Below are 19,516 nucleotides of genomic sequence, written 5' to 3'. Positions count from 1 at the left end.
TTTTACAGATCTGAAAAATGAGGACAAGAGAACATAAGTGATTTGCTTAAGGATGTGCAACTAGTAAATAATGAGTGGGATTTGAACCCAGATCCTCTCACCTCAAATCTAGGGCTTTTCCATATTCCATTTTTTTTTTCATTTAGACATTCATCACATGGTTACCTTACTCAAAGATCACTGTGAGGCACTGTAGAAATGAAGGTGAGATTGGGAACAATCTCTCCCTTCAACAAGCACAAAATCCTAGAGGAAAGATTCGAATTGTGCTGTCATTTAATTGCCCTGACTGTTTCCTCTCCCTAGAGATCACATTCCTTCTTCATTGACTTTTTCCAGGCTGTCTCTCATGCCAGTAATACCTTTCCTCCTCTTTTTTGGAGTCTCTATCTTCCTTCAAAGGACAGAAATGTTGTAGACTTGACTTTTCTCACTCTACTTAGTCAATACTTTCTATCTTCCCTTCCCTATAGACATTACTTGGAATTTCCTTGGTGCACACTCTATAAATATTTACCTCTGCACAAATTGCATCTCCCAAGTAGAATGTAAGCTCTTTGAGGGGAGGAAAGTTTGCTTCTTGATTTGGTCAACAGAAGTGATCTTTTTTTTCCATTTATCAAGCATAGGACATCTGAGTAGGAGACATCCTTACTCATTCTCTATTCTATCAAATGTAGGTACCTTCAAGACAAGGATTGGTTCATTTTATCTATCTCTGGTGACTCAGTTCCAGGTCATAGTAGGCAATTAATAAATACTTGGTGAAGGAAATTTGTGTTGCTGTCTAATTTCCTCAATCATAGAATTTTGGAATTTAAAGGCACCTCAGTGAGACCATCTAGTCTCATCCATAATTCAAAAATAAATCCTGGCTATAATATAATCCTAACCCTGAATCACTCAGTTGCCATTCAAAGATTTTCAATGAAAAGGAGCCCCTCTACCTCTTACGGCAACCCAAGCCACTTGGCTATAGATCTCATTGCTGGGAAATTTCTCTTGACATTAAAATCTAAATTTGTCTTTTTGCAGCTACCATCCATTTCTTCGAATTCTTCCCTCTGGGGCTTAAACAGAAAGGGTACTGTCCCTTTCCCTTATGGCAGTGCTTTAAAATACATAGATAAATATGTGTATAATCTAGTGCATAAGAAAAAATATGAATATGGTGTAATGTGGAATCCATTCAGGGAGGGGATCCTTTCCAGTTGTGGGGATTGAGGGAAGGCTTCATGGATGAATTAGTACCTGAATTGGGGCTTCAAGGAAGGAAAAGCTTTTGATATAGGTGACATTGAGGAAAAGGAAATCAAATTAATTTTGACTGTGAAGGATGGTCTGATAAAAGGCACAGAAGTAGGAAGAAGACATACACACACATATATGTATATATGTATGTGTGAGTATGTGTATTTATCTGTATCTTGCCATCCATATATTTAACTATCCATCATCTATCATCCATCCATCCATCTATGTATGTATGCATGTATGTATGTATGTATCTATCTGGCTGTGCATCTATGTAGCTATCATGCTTGAGTCTATATTTAGAGAATATACAATCTTTCTCTGGAGGGAGAGAGAGAGAGAGAGCGTACTTCATCTTAGACCTTTGGGATTGTCCTGAATCACCTTATAGCTGAGAAAAGCCAAGTCATTCACAATTCTTGATCAAACAGTATTATTGTTATTGTGTACAGTGTTCTCCTGGTTTGGTACACTTCACTCTGCATCATTTTATGTGAGTTGTTTCAGGTCTTTCTGAAGTCATTCTGCTTGTCATTTGTTCTTTTTATTTAAGGCAGTGGGGTTAAGTAACTTGCTCAAGGTCACACAGCTAGATAATTATTAAGTGTCTGAGTTCAAATTTGAACTCAGGTCCTCCTGACTCCAGGACCAGAGCTCTATCCACTGCACCACCTAGCTGCTCCTGCTTGTCATTTCACATACCGCATATTTTGCGACTTATTTAGCTATTCCCCAATTGCTGGGCATCCTTTTGATTTAGGAGAAGGCAATATTACTAAGCATTGGGAGGAGAACCTGACCTAAAGTGGGAGAATCTATGTTCAAAAATGGTGCTTCTTATTCTAGGTAATCTTGGATAAATTGCTGGACTTCTTTGAGCTTTTATCTCCTCACTCATAAAATGAGGGAGGGGCGGCATCAGATTATCCCTGTCTAGTGCTCTTCCTAGCTATGTAACCTTGGAAGTCACTTAATCTCTGTGGCTCAATGTCCTTATCTGTAAAATGGGAATAATAAAACTTCTATTTCCCAAGATTGTGATGATCAAATGTGATATTTTTAAAGCTCATTGCAAACAGTGAGGTGTTTTTTAAATGCAAGTTCTGATTACTATCCTTACAGTTATTTTTAGGACCCTTTCTTCTATAAATCTCTGATCTTAAGATCAGGAAACAGTTTAGCTAGAATGTGGAGTTAGAGGGGCAGCAATGTGAGATAATCTACCCTAGAATGAAAGGACTATGGGGGGAGGGAGGAGAAATAAAAGAGTTGCAAGAAAAGGAAATAATTTTTCATACGTGACTGGAAGGAGCCAAATGTTTCCTGGGTAAGTTAAATTGCTCACTGATTCATTCATCTGGCTGAGAAGCTGGCAGTCACGTGGTCCATTTCACACACACACACACACACACACACACACACACACACACACACACACACTGACACACACACGTGTTTGCGAGAACTCCCCCCTTCCCTTCCTTTCAGTTCAGAATGATGGGTGTTCTTGCTTGTAAACCATCTAATGTGAATGCACGTGCAGGCTGCATACACGTGTGCAAGTATTTAAGATTGGGAAATAAAGAGGCAAGACAAATTCCAGCTCTCCAGAAGGTTTGTTTCTCTTGGGCAAGCAAGGGAAGCAGATTTCATCTGAATATAGGAACTTTCTAACCATTTAGACTAGATAATCATCTAATGGTCTGCCTCAGGGAGCAGAGACTTCTCTGTCACCAACAGTCTTCAAAGTAGACCATGGATGAGCAGTTGTCTGGCAAGGTGTAGACAGAATTCATGATTCGGTGACTGGAGAGACTAGATTATTGACAGGCTTCCAGACTCTAAGGTTCTATGATTAGTCAAGCTGTAACAAAATACCGACCTTTCCTAAATGTCTATTTATAGTTTTTACATCTATTGTATAGATATACAAATAAAGGTATTATTTCTAAAAATGATATCTGGGTATTATCTTTAGGGTAATAAGTGAGGATTGGGTAATAATATCAGTTCTTCTTCTTCGATCCACTTCTCTCTGTTCCTCTTGCATCCACCTCCTCTTCTCCATATTCACAGTTACCACCCATCAAGGCTCTCTTTTACCATTCATTTGAACTTTTTGAATATTTTCCAAACAGGTCTTCTCACCTTTAATCTGTTTCCTTTCTAATTCATCCTTCATAAAGCTGAAAGATGCATCAACATCATGAATAGAGCAGTTGGGTCATAAAAATCTTCAGTCACTCCCTACTGATTCTCTAATGAAATTCAAAATTCTTTCCTGGCATTCAAAGCACTGAACAGTCTTTTATCATGCTATGTGAAGTTCATCTCACATCAATCTGCTCTAGTCAAACCACCCTACTCTGTACTCTGAACATGTCATTTGCTAACACTGTCCCTTTGCTCACACTGAAAGGAGAGGAATAGGGGTTTCCAAGACCAACTTATACCTTTAGACCTCACATAACAATCTGGTTTGCCCCTGTACCAGTGAACTACAATGTAATAATGTACATTAAAGGGTAATAGAGATTGGAGAATTGATTGACATCATGAACTGTGAAGTTCAAAGGGACAAACCTTCTCTCTTAGTCATGAAATACAATTTGGGACTCCCCAAATCTCAAAATCAGAAAGTAGAATTGAGTCATAATCTGGTGATTTGTTTGAATTTGGGAGGTTTTTCTTTGAATTTTAGATGAAACAAAACCCCTTATATGTTTATTAACTTGTTAATACTTTCATAGTAACTGAGGTCCTTTTTTCCTTTTCTTGTTTTGAGCTAGATGATAAGTTAAATTCTGATGACTCCAAGAGGAAACCTTAACCAAGGGTCAAAGATTAAAGTCATCCATTCATTCATTCATTTATCCATTCATCCTAAAATAATTTGTTTAGTACCCATAATGTACTAGGAAGCATTTTACCCTGAAAGTATCTGCACAGAAATGAAGCAGAAATAAGATAATATTTGTTAAGGGCTTTGCCAGCCTTAAAGCACCATATAAATATTATTGTTATTATAATTATGATTTTCTCTGCCTTCAAGGATCCTGCATTGTATTGTACAGTTGTACATTGTGTTGTACAATTAGATCTGATTCTTTGGGACCCCATGGACAAAAATTGTTCTTGGGGTTTTCTTGCAAAGATACTGGAGTGATTTTCCATTTCTTCCTCCAAGGATCAAGGAAACAGACATTAAGTGACTTGATCAAGGTCATATAGATGGCAATTATCTGAAGCTAGGGTTGAAGCCAGATCTTCCTGACTTCAGGTCTAGACTCTGTTAGCTTGGATACAGAAAAATAAATACAAAATATAAAGAAAACACTACATGATTTCCATTCACTGGAGGGATAGGCAAGAGCATGGTAGCAAATAGGGAAGTTGATGTGGCAGTAACCCTTGAGATGAGACTGGGAGGAAGAGAAGGATTCCAAGAGGGGCAGGTTTGAAGGAGGGGAGTGATGGCCCATGAAAAAGCATTGAGATGGGAGATGGGACACTATTATTCAGAAATAATAAATAGTCTAGTTTGCCTGGAGCATATTGTGCATGAAGAAGAGAGATGCTTCATCAGCCTGGAGAGGCAAATTGGAATCAGATTATAAAGGGATTCAGATGCCAAATAGGAATTTGTGCTTTATCTCAGAAGCAACAGGGAGCCACAGGAGCTTATTGAACAAGGGAGTAAAATGATTTGATCTATGTTAAAGAATATCAATTTGAGATCTGAATGGTGGCTAGATTAGCAAAAGAAGACACTGGAGGCAGGGAAACCAAGGAGGAGATTATCTGAGGGAGTAGGTGGAACCTTGGTACTGAAGATGCTGGTGGAATGAATGAATGGATGGATGGGTGGATGGATGAAATAGCTATTAAGTGTCTGCAGCATGTAAAACATAATGCTAAGCTTTAAGGATGAAGAAAGAAAAGCCTGATTGGAGAAGGGGGTCCAAGCAGGGGAAGCATTGTGAAAACAGAGCTGGCAAAGTGCGATGATGATCCCTTGATTATGAAGGCAAAATTACCATCTACCATGTTTTTTGCCTTGTTCAGGGAAATGTAGGTGATCATAAAACTGCTCCTGGGGAAATGGGTTTGATGCAGACAAAGTCTGATGTTAAAGGCATATCCCATAGATCTTAAGGATCATGATTTTATGATAGACAAAAGTAATTGGAAGTTCTTATCTAGGTCAAAGACACTCCATCACCTTTGAATACACCAACCATGAGTAAGTCAGATATGGATATATTTAGAGATTAATAGGATTCTTTTATATTTATGGATATAAGGTAGCTAGGTGGTACAATAGATAGACTGATAGGCCTGGAATCAGGAAGACTCATCTTCATAAGTTCCAATCTGGCCTCAGACATTTACTAGCTACAAGTTACTTCATTCTGCTTGCCTCACTTTTCTCATCTGTAAAATTTCCTTCTGGAGAAGGAAATGGTAAACTATTCTAGTTTCTTTGCCAAGAAAATCCCAAATGGGATCCTGAAGAGTCAGAAATGACCGAAAAATGACTGTACATTTGGAGAAAGAAATAGTAAACCACTCCAGTATCTTTGCCAAAAAAAAAATGTCAAATGGAATCATGAAGAGTCAGATATGACTGAACAATGACTGGACACTCAGATATAGACATCAGTTGCTCTAGCTGACTCTATCTAAATATTAGTCTTTCTTCTCTGAGTGAACTTGTCTGTTATAACTGTAACCTTCATTGAAGGGACCTTTCTGTTCTATAAAGCTATGATTTGGTCATATGGGCAAGGAGACTAAGAAGAAAATGGTTTTGTGAAGTTCAGTTAGCAGACTGTAGTAGTTGCAGCACCCTTCACAAAACACACCTTGATAAGTAGTCACCAGATGGCAATGGTCAAGGTGAATGGCAGCTAGGAAGGTTCCACCTAGTTTTGGTCCAGTGACCAGAAGGGGTCTGTACTGAAGATTTTGAAATGAATTAGATCAGTGGGAAGCAGAGATGGACTGAGGACATAACTTGTTGAGCAAATAGAATTGGCCCTTGGTTGGGAATTTTAAGAATAGGGTAGGGTGAACTGGAAACAAAATTTGGCAAGAAAGAGGTAGAAAGATGATGGGGGAAAGATGAGGAAAAGCCCAGTTTAGGACTTCTGAGAAATGTGGCCTAGGTGAGTGACAATGCATCATAAGTGACCTTGAGAAATGGTGAGTTCTCTCTCCCTAAAGGTCTGAATCAAAGGCTGGATGGATGAATCAAAGGTCCCCTTGTTTCAGGGACATGATAGTGGGGATGACTTTATGTATAAAGTAATCATTGAGATCCCTTCCAAATCTCAAATTCTGTGATTGTGTGAAAACAGGTCTCATTCAAACTAGAGGAGATGGATGGGTTGTCTTAACCTTAAAGAATTTTGAAACAAAGTTTTGAAACAAAGGCTTCCAGTGGATGGATAGGAACAATTTTTCAGAGAAGTAAAGGGGGAAAAGTTAGAAAGTGATTGTTTGCCCAAGACCTTAATGGAACCTCCAGAATTAGAATGCAGCATGATAGCCTCCATATGGAAGGTGAAACTTCCCTAGATCATCTTGGGGTACAGAACTAGGGGTTGGAACAAGATGCTTCCTTTAATTCTAATGTTAGATAATTTTTCTGACCCTCTCATAAGTTAACCAAATACCCCATTGCCCTCATCAGCTCAATGCCACAGTTCAGTGCCAAGGAGAGAGCCCTAGACAGGGAGCTATGTCACAGTGACCATCATGGAGATATTTCATCACTCAGGGTTTCAGAGATTAATCAACCAATCAACCAATGAATCAAAACCATTTATTGAAGGCACCTAGGTAATGCCAGACACTGTGTTAGGTCCGGGGATGAAGTATGAGGTAGGAAGGGAAAGAATGCCTCCTCTGGATGAGAATAATAAGGCCCAGCTCTAAATCCATATAATTACTATAATGGATACCAAAGAGCCTGTGAGTGTGATTGCCTCTTGAGGTTCTAGTGATGCACTTCTCTCTTTGTTGGGAGCCTGCAGGTTAAACTTATATTCTTTATATTCTCTGAGGGAAAAGATATTGCTCTAAGGGAACTATAGATATATTTGTATAAACACATACACATATATATAGAGAGAGGGAGACACAGACATGGACAGACACAGACAAACACAGAAAGAGGCAGAGGGATACACAGTTTATCTATCATCTATCTATCTATCTATCTATCATCTATCTATCTATCATCTATCCACCTATCTATCTATAAAGAGAGTCAGACACACACAGACACAGTCTCAGACATGAAAATGTGTATATGTGTGTGTGTACATATATATGTATATATATGTATATATGTATATGTATATGTATATGTATATATATATATATATATATATATATATATATATATATCTCACAAATCTCTACCATGTGTAAAATCATGTGTTTGGCAGTAGTTAGATCTTTCTGGGACCAAATGACATTTTTCTTTTCTTACAAAATGAGTAAAAAATCTCACTTTCCCAGTCACTGGCACCAAATTGATTTCTCTTTCCAGTTGCTGCTGTTAGGGACTGGAGCCTCACATTTTACAAACCCTTGAGCCCTTTGGAGCAGTGGGGAGGGGCATCATAGGACCCAGCTGCACTGTTTTGCAAGGAGCTGAGCCAGAAGAATCCTGTCCAGACATTCTTGGTAGGGGGTGGGGGGGCAGTTGGTCAGCCCTGAGAAGCAAGACTCTGTCTTCTTTCTCCACAGTAACTTTTTACATGCCCTTGGTTGGTCACCATACTGAGACAAAATCATAGAATATTAGCATTCAAAATGATCTAGTTTAACTCCTTCAGAGTTGCCCTTGGGAGTCCTGTGTTCAAATCTAGCCTTAGATAACTCTTTAGCTATTATCACCCTAGGTGAGTGATTTCACCAATTTTTAATCTATAAAAAAATACTTTGAAAGCATTAAAACTATATAAAGGATAGTTATTTTTATTATAGATGAAGAAACTGAGTCTAGGGGAGAGAAGGAAGTCTGCTTGAGGTTCCAAAGGCAGTTAGTGGCAGAGCTGGGGGTTTTAATACAGGTCTTGCAAATCTACCCCTGCAGGTCATTTACACCATCCCTTCTCTTCCCCTTTCCCCATTGGACTCCGTTCACCTCAGAGGGCAGAGAGTATGTTTTGGGGGGTAAGTATAGAACTGGTTGTATTACAGCAGAGCTCTTTAGACCTGTTCATATTTTTCTAAAATCATTGCAAATTCTGTTTAACCCAGTCTAGCCATGCACTCATTTGTGTTCTGAAAACGTAAAAACTTGCCTTCATCAGGGGAGTTAGACAAATGGAACATGGCTTGAAACAAAAAAAGAAGGGTAAAAAACAATGATCATCACCATGGGAAACTTTTGTCCAGGTTTTTTCTCTTTCTGTCTGGACAGAGAGACTAATAAGGGACCTCAGATGAATCCAAGGAAGGATTGACCATTGAATTGTTTGGGGGTAGCAAGTATGAGGGTAAGTACTCCAGAATTATTAATTGAATTAAACTAATTTATGCCTGGAAAGTAAATATGGTTATGGGAATTAGGGATGATACAAGTTAGAGACTATACTCCTAAATGTCTTCTAAGATACTTGATATGCTTCCTCATATTAATTACAAATGCAATTATAATTATACATATGCATCATATATAACTTATTAGAATTATACAGTTTTCTACTCTAAATTCTCATAACATTTTTCTAGAACCTGCCCTCAGTGGGTTTACAGTCTACAAGGAAGAGGACAAAACAGCTCAAATTCAATTATGGAATCATGAAGGAGGTTGAGTTGGTCTTGAATAATGAGTAACATTTTATCTGGTAGAATAAGGGCTGTGGACTGAGGAAGGAAGAGTAGGGGAAAAGACACTCCAGGCAAAAGGAAAAAAATGAGTAAAAATTTGGAGTCAGGAAAAGATGAACCAAATTTAAAGAATGGCCAGTGTCCAGTTTAAATAAAGGACACACAGAAGGCATGTGAGGAAGAACGATTAGAAAGATAGGTTGGGATCAGATTGTAGAGAACCTGGAATGAACTCCAGGCTTAGCAGTCAGATTTCATTTTCAGACAATTGGGAGCCAGTGAAGGGTTCTGAATAGGGGAATTCCATGATAGGAAATGAACTTTAGAAAGATTATTCTGATGGATGGTGGTGTCCATAACAGATCTCTAAAATATTTAAAAAAAAAAAAAGAAAAAAGAAAGATTATTCTGGAATTACTTGTTAGGATGAATTAAAAGGAAAGAGACTAGAATCAGGAAGACTATTTAGAAGGCTTTGATAAAACTCTGGATCCTGAAGGCAGAGAATATGCACATCTAGAGGAAACATATAAATATGATGATGACATATATGCACACACATATATATGTATTCTTAAAATATAAATGTATTACACAACAATATAATACATACACTATGTACATCTACCTGTTCATATATATATACATACATGCACACATATATAATTACTTGCATATTCACAATTGCTATTAGTGACTACATGTTGGGGGAGAAGGGCAACAATAAGTTAGTCACAGATGTGGTGTAGTTCAGTTTTAGTTGTGACTGGTTCTTCACGATTTCATTGGGGGCTTTCTTGTGGAGTAAGCCACTGTTCCCTTCTCCATCTCATTTATAGATAAGGAAACTGAGGCAAACAGGATCAAGTGATTTACCCAGGATCACACAGCTAATAAGTTTCTGAAGTTTGATTTGATCTCAGGAAGATGAGCCTTCCTCACTCCTTGTCCTCCCATTCTATTCTACCTAGCTTTCCTATCACAGATATTTCTAAGGTTTTGAGCCTGGTCTGTCTGGGAGAATGATGGTCCAATGACAAGCAATAGGGAAATTAGGACTTGCTGGCCCCCAAGTTATCTGTTTTTAAATAACCCCAGGATTTCATGGAAATGAAAGTGGAAAGTTTCTGGGTTATAGGTCAGCGCTTAAGGGGCCATATTAGAACCCAGATTTTTTTTATGAGTTGTATGGCATTAGACAAATAATTTCCCTAGACTTTAGTTTCCTCATTTGTAAAGAAAGGGTGGCAGAGTAAATTATTTCTAAGATCTTTTTAAGATCTGTTAAGCTTCTGTTATTGGAAAGAAAGGGATGTATTATTTGACCTGAGAAAGAAACAGAGGATCATGGCTCATAGAATCTTATCTTTAAAGTAGAAGGATCTTCAGAGATCAGCTAATGTCTCATTATCTTACAGGTGAGGAGAATGGGCATGGGCGGGGGGCAACCTAGATTCTGGGGTAGATCATGTTGGCTGATCAAACAGTAGTCTCATTGAAAAGTTCATTTAAAAAAAAAAAAGAAAAGTTCATTTGAGATAGTCAAAAGGAAAAAAGGAAGGATTCCTTTTGTCCATTATCTGGGGGTGTGCATGACAGGGAAAGGGGGAATTTGAAGAGAGATGGAAGGGAGTAGAGGAAAGGAAGGTTGGAACCACAAAGTTTGAGGGAAGAAAGACATTTCCGTCTGAAATCTGGAGATGATTTAGGATAGTGTATGAACTAATAAAGTACAAAAAAGATGGAAAGGTCCATTGGGTATGAAAGTCTTTAAAAGGATGGGCTAAAGGAACAAGAGACTAGAAAGCAGGAGAGTTGTTTCCAGATATCTGAAGAGCTATTCTGTCAAAGGACTTGGTTCTAGGGGAAGAAGTAGAAGCCACGATAAGACAAATTTAGGCTTGATATCAAGAAACTTTCCTAATAATCAGAGCTGTCCCAAGCGCAATGGGCTGCATTGGGATGTGACAATTCCCCTATCATCAGAGGTCTTCCAGTCAAATTTAGATGGCCTTTTGGAGGGGATATTATAGCAGGGCATATTTTGGACCAGAGAGCCACTAGGTCCTTCCAAGTCTGAAGTTCCACAATTAAAGAGTCGAACTGGAACGTAAAAACGCTAGACTTTTAAACTCTAATGGATGCCAGCTGTCTATAGTTTGTACAGGGAGATCTCCACACATGAAATTCCAATAGCTTTGCTCTCTGACTGCCCCACACAAAACACTCTTTAAGGCATTCTGGAGGAGGGGTCCTGAAGGGGAGAAAAGTTGAAGAGGGAGCTGTGATCCCAAGGGCAGGATCTTTGGGAACTTTCTGTTCTCCCCTCTCCCACCAAAGGGAATGGGAGGGTGAGCCCTCCTCCAGAGGCACAAGTCGGGGGGAACCTTCAGTCTGAGGATACCTTGGACCTGCTCCATCCCAGCAGGAAAACATGCCTTTATCATGAGAAACATGTAAGTGTTCAGATTTGTTTCTTTGACTTAGAAATGTGTGCAGAGGAATGAGTGAGTCAGTGAGACTTAGGAGATGGGGGATTAAGAGAACTCTTTGAAGGGGGAGAGATCTTCACAAGAGACTTCCAACTTATCCTGAAAAAAAAGCCAAACATGGGAAAAAATGACTTGAAAGTAAACAGCCAAAGAGATGTGCCTCTTGGTTTGAGGAATAAAAGAGTTAACAGAGAGACACTTAACTGCAGCACCATCCCCACAGGACATCTTTCCCTGGCCATAAAAATTTTAAAATGCAATCCTTTGGAAAACAGAGTTAAATCGTTATACAGTTCTTCCACAAAGCTTTAATTCCCACCACCACCCAAAGCTGGGGAAGCAGCTAAAATCTCACAAGGAAACTTGGCCGTTTGAAGATTTCCAGTAATTCTTACCAACTCAAAGGAGCTGGTAAGGCTGTCTTTTTTTTTTTTTCCATCCTGTGACTTCTGTCCCTTTGAAACCTGCCCATTGTTCACCAAGTATGATTTGGGGTAAACTCAGGCAGCTCACTCTCTAATTGGGAGAGGACCTCCTTCTCTGCAGGAGATCCAATGGAGAACTCAACACATGAGATGAAGGGGCTAATACAGAGCATCTCTGACAAGTCATGGATCTACCCTGGGTTGGGGGAAATGGGAAGGGCTGAGTAGAGGAAACAATCCATCTATAAAATGATGAAGTTGGACTAAAAGGATCTTCAAATCCCTCCACAGCTGTTTCTATGACTAGAAAGACAGAAAACAAACCAAAAACTCCCTCCAGATTAAGTAGCAGTGACAGGGGCTACCCCAGAGTAATGGATTGTTTTATCTTGGAGCCACCCTTTTTTGTAACTTGTCAATGACTGGGATTGACTCAAAGATAAATGGGGTGACTCTTGGGAGGTCGGACTCTTTTGAGAGCAACCATCCTTTATATTGGCCTATAGAAATGAGCCAGCAGATCTGCTCCATCTTTTTGGCTTCTTTTGGTCTTTCCACTTCCACCTTTCTTTTATATTTTCTCATCTTTCTTTAAATTATCTAGTACAGAAAAACAGCTAGCACAGTAGTGGACAGAGCATGGGCCTTGAGTCAGGAAAACCTGAGCTTGAATCTGACCTCAAAAACATACTAGTTGTCTGACTCTGAAAAAGTCACTTGAGTGCTTTCTGCCTCAGTTTCCTCATCTGTAAAATGGAGATAATAATGGCAGTTACCTCCAAGGGTCGCTCTGAGTCTGTAGATCATATGGTCCAGAGGAAGAGATGTGGATTTGCAAAGTCTTTTCAGCTAGTTAGGTTATAGATCGCACTTCAAATGACGGTTCCATACCCTCAAAACATAGCAAGCAAGAATTGACTGCAGGATTTTTATGTTTAACCTGGTAAAAAGGGGGATTTAGAGAATAGAGGAGAACTGTCTTTATGTATTTGAAAGGTCATTATAACCAATGGGAATTTGATTAGTTCTGCTTAGCCCCAGAGGTCAGAACTAGCAGCAAGAGGTGGGAGTGATGGTTGGGGCAAGTTGAATAGAGGTTTGCAATGAGGCAGACTATGGTTCTGCCTAAGAGAAAATTTCCTAACAATCTGAGCCATCCGAAAGAAGAAGAGAACACCGCAGGTAAGAGTGGGTACCCTTTCTTCTAGGTCTTCAAGCTAATCCATATCTCTCAGTCGTGTTTCAGAGAGGATTCTCATTTCAGTACAGAGTGGGTTGGATGCTTTTAAGGTCCCTTTCAGCTCTGGAATTATGTGTCTATGATTCTCTGATGTATATGAAGGGTTGTCTGATGAAAGGGAAGAGGGATTCACCTTGTTTTGTTTAAATTTAATGGGGAAAACCAGCAGCAATAGACCGTAGTCAAAGAGAAGTAATGTTCAGTTCAATGGAAGGGAAACCTTTATAAGATTTCTAGCAAATCTACAAAGCCATAAGCTGTTGCAGGAGGGAATGAATTTACTACCACCAGAGCCATTACTATTGGGATTGGGCATGAGGCTTTTCCCTAGAGCAGTCCAAATAATAATATTAATAATAATAATAACAATAACCCCCACCCCACCCCCACATGTATGTAAATCTTATTTGATTCTCAACTCCATGAGATGGGTGATAGCATGATCATCTCCTTTAAATAGACCAGGAACCTGAGGCTGAGAGGTTAACTTTCTTAACCAGAGTCACACATTTAGTAAGTGTGCAAAGCAGAATTTGACTTCAGGTCTTCTGAACTTCAATACATCACCTAGGTATTGTTCTCCTTGGCTGACATACTCAAGCCTGACCTTATGTTCACCTTAAAGGTTAAGTACCCAGGGTTCCATTACTATAGTTTTCTCCTTTCCTGGGGTAGGGGGAAGGAAGGAAGGATGGGGGAAAATGTGTAAAATTCAAAATCTTACCCCAAAAAATGTTAGGTAGAAACTACTATTGTATATCATTGGAAAACAAATAAAATGTTTATATAATAAAAAAGAATTCATTGCCTTCTCCTCTCCCTATCCCTAGAAACTATAGAAAAACTAAGGGCCAGGCAGGGGTGTGCTGGCAAATGTTTAAAAACCAGCTCTCAAAAAAAGAAAACAAAACAAAAAACTGTAAACAGGATTATGAAGTTTAATCTTCATTATTAACATTTTTCTATCACTTTCTTAATTCTGAACAATCACCAAAACAATAAATCCAGTGACAGTTTGTAGATCTCCAAGGTACAAATGTAATGTACAAGGTAAAAATGTCATGATTGGCTTTCAGGAGCTGGTAAGAGCTGGCTCCAGCACACAACTGGTGCCAGGATTTCCTGTGGGTATGGGTCCTTACCCAAAACAGAATTGATCACAGGTACGATTTCAGTGAGTTAAATCTCTGCCGTCACCTGGTCATTTTCACATTAAAGAAGAAAGGCACTAGCTGAGGCTGTTGTAACCAGAATTCAAGTTGAGTTAGAGGTTGAATTAGAATTTTGGCTGCTATAAGAATATCCCTGGTCCCATTCTGCAGAATATTCCAGTACCCCACCCAAGCATAGCAAAAGGCAGTTCCTTCATCCAGGGACCAAAAAAGACCTTCTATTCCTACCCAGAATTTGATGGGCAAGTGTCCAGCTAACTGCCCAGGAATACAAATGCTTGTTCAGAAGTTAATCGTTCTCTCTAAACTCTAGACTAAAGCATTCAATGTCCCTTTCCCATGTTCAACAGCTGCCTAACCTGAGATAACCAAAAGATGCCTCTATAGAGGTTCACAACCTTTGTTGAGTCATGGATAACCCCTTGGACATCCATGAATCCCTTCTCAGAGTCAAGTTTTTAAAGCATAAAAACACATAGGATTATAAGGGAAACAAATTATATTGCAATACAGTTACCAGGATCTTTTAAAAAACAAATTCACAGCCCAATACCAAGTCTAAAGAAAGGGCAAGAGAATAGTTTTTCTGATCAAAACAAGCATCTTAGAAAAGTGTGACTGAATATTACTAACTAGCATTCTATAACCCAGTTGACCTGGCCTCATCATATTCACCAAACAGTCCCTAAGCACCTCATAATAAGATTTTTTTTAACGTACTGTCTATGCGACCTTGAACAAGTCTCCTAAGGTGGATCTCAGTTTCCTCATCTATAAAATGAGAACAGATTAGACTCTCTACTATTTCTATAAGTCATAGAACTCCAGCATTTATGAAATGTTTGGCATTAATGACTTCCTTGGATATCCACAATTTTGAAATACATACCAAATATGTTATTAACTCCTTATTGCAGATCATAAAAATGAAGCTCATTGAGATTGAATATCACAGTTTTAAATGTTAGAGACCAGATTTGAACCCAGTTTCTTCCAGACTCCAGGTCTAGGGCTCCTTCCTGTGGCAACAAATACCTAAGTGACCTGAATGATTGTTCTACCAGATTCAAAGCACCCTGTGAGCCACTGGCAATACTGAGAAGATAAATAAGCCAGTTACTACTCTCGGGAACTTGTGCTTCAGTAGAAGAAATAGAACTTCTTTGTACAGGGAAAGGCACTTAGTGGATAGAGTGCTAAGTCTGGAATCAGGAATTCTCGTCTTCTTGAGTTCAAATCCAGCCTCAGGCATTTTCTGACCCTGGGCAAGTAATTTATCCTTGTTTGCCTTTGATTCCTCGTCTAAAAAAACGAACTGGAGGAGGAAATGCTAAATCACTCCGGTATCTCTGCCAAGAAAACCCCAAATGGGGACACCAAGAGTGGGCATACTGAAACAATACAAAAACAAGAACAGTAACAACAAATGCACAGGGAAGGAATTTACAATTGTCATTTTATTTGCAATATGGATTGAATTCATTATATCCTTTGGCTGAATAATAAAAGTAAACATCAGTGGGGACTTCTAAACTGGAGCAGTAAGCAGGGATTCTGACTACAGAAAGTGGGGCAACTTATCTGGGGGGGTCATGCCTTAGAGGGGATAACACAGAAGAAACCCACGAATTATTACATTGTCTGAATGAATAGGAGAGACAATATGACAGAATATGTCTGAAAGTTACATTTTGAGGACAAAATAAAACTTGACATTGTTAGGTACCTAGATAGCAGCCCTGAAGCATCTGAGGAGGGTTTGTGAGAGGAAGAGACCTTGGGCTCGGATGTAGAAGTCTCCAAGTCAAGTCAGCAGGCATTTATTACTTTCTATGTTCCAAGCATTATATTAAATGCTAAAAAGCAACAAGGATGATAATTCTGTCCTCAAGGAGTTTCCCTTCAAATAGGGAAGGACAACCTCTACAAGGGAGCTGGACACGGATGGGTTGGGAGTTAGGGGAGGACTCCTACAGGGTATCTTGGGGAATCCAGGAAGTCTAGAGCACCTAGAGGGGAAGGAAGGAGTGAATATTACAAAATAAAACCTGGCAGCCCTTCTTAAAAATAGAGGAACTGATCAATTTGGGAAGGAGAAGAAGAAGGAAGAAGAAGAAGAAGAAGAAGAAGAAGAAGAAGAAGAAGAAGAAGAAGAAGAAGAAGAAGAAGAAGAAGAAGAAGAAGAAAGAAGAAGAAAGAAGAAAGAAGAAGAAGAAGAAAGAAGAAGAAAGAAGAAAGAAGAAGAAAGAAGAAGAAAGAAGAAGAAGAAGAAGAAGAAAGAAGAAGAAGAAGAAAGAAGAAGAAGAAGAAGAAGAAGAAGAAGAAGAAGAAGAAGAAGAAGAAGAAGAAGAAGAAAGAAGAAGAAGAAAGAAGAAGAAGAAGAAGAAGAGTCTTTCATGGTGGGAAAGCTTTAAGAGGAGAGGGCTCTTCTAAACTCTAGAGGAACAAGGTTGTTGGATCGTGGCACCGAGGCAGTTTCAGGGTAAGAAGACTAGTTGGGAATGATTGAGAAAGAAGTATGGTAAGTAAGGAATGGGGGTCCAGAGTGTAATAAAGGGTTGAACAAAGCTGAAGCTCTGGGTGCAAGGCGCCTCTATGCAAGGAACTATCCATGTAATCTTAAATATGTGCTATGTCCCTCTTCATGAGGTGATTTAGTCCCTTCCACATCTGACATTCGGAGGATCATAGACTTAGAGTTGAAAGGGATTTTGAAGTTATCTAAGTCAATTCCTCCTTTTACAGATGAGAAAATCGAGGGCCAGAGAGCTCCAAAGTCATGTAATATATAACTGAGATTGGATTGAACCCAGATCCCCTGACTCCAAATTCAGACATTTTTTCACTGTATCACTTAGCATTATCTATGTTTTTTTCAAAAGAAAAAAATGTCCTTGAGTATTTTACAAACTTTTCCTATCCGAACCATCATAGAACCTATACCCACAGACCAGAACTCTCTTGTGAGAGTGATGCTCTCTCTTGCTGAATGCCTCTATTTCTACTGAGATTTTTTGTCCAGAGAATTCCCAACTCCTCTCCCCTCTACCCGTTCTCCTTCCCTCCCTATTTCTGTCCAGGATCCCCAGGAAGTGAAGCACAGAGGCATGGTTATTGTTCCCAGATGCCCAGTATTCCTAATATCCAGAAAATTTATCATTCACTCATTCCGACTGGCAGGTCTTGTTACCTTGTCCCCAGAGACAGAAGAGAGGGAAAAAACGGTCAGACGTAAAGCAAAGAGGAGAGATTGTGGGTTGTGGCTATGGGTCTTTCCTTTTAAAAATTTTTTTTCTTTCTTTTTTTTCCTTATAGGGAGAACTGAGAAGAGGAAGGAATGTGGGAGGTAGGTTAACCCTTTAGAGTCCCATCAGGATGCTGCAGGTCCCCTTGCCCCTGGCGTCTCCCACGGGCACTGCAGCTTTAAGGGGGGCCTTCTGGTCTGGATTTATAGCCTGGGTACTGGATTTCTCTGCATGTGTGGTTTTAGCATTAACACTGTTGGTGAAGCTGGTTGGTTCCCTTCCCAGGCTGTGAAGGGAACTAAGATTCCAGCAAAGAATGGCCCCTATTCATGGTGAGGTTTGCAAGGTAAGTTTATTACAAGCCCCAAGTAATAGCTATAAACTTTTAAAAGTAGGAGCCAGTGGATACTTGTATGTATTCTTACAAACTACTGCAATCAAATGAGGGCAACTGGTTTCTTCTCTGGATGTGGAACTGTCCGATGCATCACAATGGTCACTAACAAGAAACTTTCCTAATCCTACAGATAAATCTGTAGCTGACCCACTTGCAGTTGGGTTTGTCCATTCACTCCAAGTGTCTCCCTCTTAGAGGCCTATATCATTCAACATGAGCCTCAGGGGGTATTATTGGATGCCCACAAATGCCATTGGATGCCCACAAACCACTGGGCTGGGTAGGAATTCTGTCTCTGGATGCTCACATGCTGTGTGACCCTATGCAAGGGAGACCTCTTTGGGTCTGCTTCCTCATATTTAAGACAAGAGGGTTAGAGAAGATGGTCTCAGGGACCAGTCAGAACAATTTGCATTGTGAAAAGTGGAGACTTGGACTTTTATAGACTTTGTGGTAGAAGGAAAGAAGGACTCAGGCTTAAATTTAAACTCAGAGGACCCAGATTTAAATTCTGGCTCTGTCACTGACTGGGTGGCCATGAACAAGTGACTTCCCTCTCTGGGCCCAGGGTTCATGATCTAGAAAATGAAGGGGCTGATCTGGCTGTCTTCTGAGGTGCTTCTCTACTTGCATAGCCCTGATCTTACATTTCTCAAAGGGCAGAACTTTAGTTTTCTCTGAAATTGCTTTGGATTTCCTCTACTCTGGATTGCCAGACAGTCAGCAAGAAGGTAAGAAGAGAGAAACACTTTCCCCTCTCCCCCGGCAACAACGTGGGTTGACTGCTGAGGGAAAAAAAAAGCAAGGAAAGAAAGGAGAAAAAACCTTTATAAAGAGTCTTTCTTTCCGAGAGCCCAGATACCATTCCAGACGTTATCTCATCCATCCTCCTCAGAGCCAGGTGACGTAGGAAAAGATATTACCTGTCGCCAGCCCACTTTTACAGTAGGAGAAACCGAGGCATGGAGACATGAAGTAATAGAATGGTGGGTCACTTCCCCCTGAATCAAGCCACCCCTTGGGGGTCTTGGCTCTAACCATTGCCCCCTAGGCGATCCAGTAGAGTGATGTAATGGATTCTGGTGGGATGGGATTAGAACCATCACAAAGTTTGAGCTGAGGTTTCCAAGTTCACTCCCTTCCTGCCCTTCCTGAAAGACTGCCTATGCACACTGAGTCCTTTAGGGCTTTCCTACCTTTTTTCATTACATGCCACCCTTGTAAAACTGTTATATGGGCTACATGGGAGGAGCAGAGGGGGCAGAGAGGGAAAGCCGGGTCCTAATCTGTTTATGAAATCGAGGGATTTCTTAGGCAGAAAGTAAAGTGAAGTGGGGGCAGGGGGGAAGGGGGCTGGAAGAAAGTAGAACCATTGGAGATGAACATGGTCTGGATGGTGTCTATTTTGTGAAGTGCTTTCACATCACGTGAGCATCGCATTAA

This window comes from Macrotis lagotis, chromosome 4 (genome assembly GCF_037893015.1).
Source record: "Macrotis lagotis isolate mMagLag1 chromosome 4, bilby.v1.9.chrom.fasta, whole genome shotgun sequence".
Taxonomy (NCBI): Eukaryota; Metazoa; Chordata; class Mammalia; order Peramelemorphia; family Peramelidae; genus Macrotis; species Macrotis lagotis.
Note: the sequence above shows the minus strand (reverse complement) of the source record.